This window comes from Chrysochloris asiatica, unplaced genomic scaffold (assembly GCF_000296735.1).
Source record: "Chrysochloris asiatica unplaced genomic scaffold, ChrAsi1.0 scaffold00011, whole genome shotgun sequence".
In the NCBI taxonomy this organism is placed as follows: domain Eukaryota; kingdom Metazoa; phylum Chordata; class Mammalia; order Afrosoricida; family Chrysochloridae; genus Chrysochloris; species Chrysochloris asiatica.
Window position 1 is genome coordinate 23,897,600 of NW_006408529.1, and position 1,902 is coordinate 23,899,501.

Consider the following 1,902-nt stretch of genomic DNA (forward strand, 5'->3'; position numbering starts at 1 on the left):
AACACCATTCCTTTTCAATTTGTCATTCCCAGCATAGTAAACCATGTGGTTGTCAGATTCAAAACACCAGTCCATTTCAGCTCATTAATGCTTAAAATATTGATGTTTATGCATTCCATTTCATTTTTGACAATTTCCAATTTTCCTAAATTCATGCTTTATACATTCCATGTTCCGATTTTTAATAGATGTTTACAGCTGTTTCTCTTCATTTGGAGTTGTGCCCCATCAGCAATCCATAAGCTATGTACATATCCACTCCATCCACTCAGCATGCTTCTCCAAGTGGGAGTACATGAGAAGTTAATCATTTTCATGTTTGGCTTCCTTTCTCTTTGTCTTTCTCACTCTTATCTTCAATCACCTTCTTTCATAGCATACACGTAAGCAATTAGGAAATGTTAAATTCTGATAAGGAAACCAAATCAGAGTGAAGGGGAAAAGTTTAGCAATCATGTTCAAACAGAAGCTGGTGAATAAAGAAATATCTGAACAAAGAACCAGATACTCCACATTCTTGAGCAATCTCAATGAGTTTCTCATTCTGATGAGAATTTCAAATTGCATTTTTGCTACCAAAAATTAAGCAGGTATACATTTTTAAGTGTTGATTTGTCACTAAAAGATTTGTGTTGGAAAACCTAAAAATATATATTTTAAAAAATAATATCCATGAGGAAGGAGTTGGATGTCACTTTCTGATGTGGCAAATGTTCTCATGAAGGTCTGTAAGGCTAAGTCTGTCCACTTCATTTCTTGTTCTTTAATAGAGTCTGGTGCCACCATTGTCTTGTTCAAGAATTTCATTCAGAGGTATTGCAACATCCTCATAGGCAGCTTGTCTTCTTGCCAAGCATCATCAATCAAATCCAAGATCCTTCCATTTCTTTGCACCTGACTATCCATTCTAGCAGATTAGATCTTATCAGATCAGCACTCGTCCCATCACACTGCACACTTCTGCCGAGCCACATCCTCCTCATTGGGAACCCACAAGCTCTTCTTGAGAAGTCCAGAATGTGAGTCTAGAATAACATTTTATTATTAGCCATAGATTAGCCACAAACCTGGATAGAGCTCTACTAAACTGAACTTAAAGCTGGAAGAATTCTGTTACTTAACTTGATCAGAACTGAAGGTCGACCAGAACCTCTTCCACCTTATCAAACTCAAATGCTTAATTTGGTTATTCTGATATCTGAGCAAGGATGGCAATGTCTGTCACAGAAAAGCAGCAAATCAGAGATTGACTTCGATGACACCAGGGATGATTGCCTAAGCTTTGTTTTTGTTTTTATTTGGTTTTTGTGTGTTTGGTGGATGAGAGTGATTATAGAATCTGCTGCCAAAGAATCAATCTGCACATCTGTCTTACCTAGAAATTAGAGGAACAAATGGAGTTCCAAAAGAGAGAGAGAGAGAGAGAATAATCAGGCTTTCTCTCAAAAGGAGCATCCCAAGGCCACCTTAACTCACCAGATTGTCCATAAATATTTAGTAAGAGTTGGGAAACTTCCACCTCTAGCTGGAAGGTATATAAAAGATACTTTAACTTGAACAGCCATAGCAGCTCTTGTTGGAGATGAGGTGAAAGGGAGGCATTGGGAAGAAGCTGTGAGTTCTCTGTCCTCCTGAGGCCAATAGATAAATCATCTCCTGCTTACAGAACCCGTGCACAGGGAATCTTCAAAGGATTTTTCCTGGCTGACAATACTCAGGTTCGCTTTCTATTTCACTGTAAATAGTAAGGGTTTCAAGAACTACTGCCAAGATATAAGTAAATTTCAAAAAATGAGTTTAACATTCTCAAGGACTTAAAAGTATTGTACAAGAGTGGTAAATAGGTCCCAATAACAGTTAGATTGTTGTTGTTAACTGCTGTCGACATTAAGTCAGTCCCGA

The 1,902-nt window shown here is 37.7% G+C and overlaps 1 pseudogene; it reads right to left on the reverse strand.

Annotated features, from left to right (window-relative positions):
* Positions 1-691: 691 nt before the first annotated feature.
* Positions 692-906, reverse strand: LOC102817438 (annotated as a pseudogene).
* Positions 907-1,902: the final 996 nt, after the last annotated feature.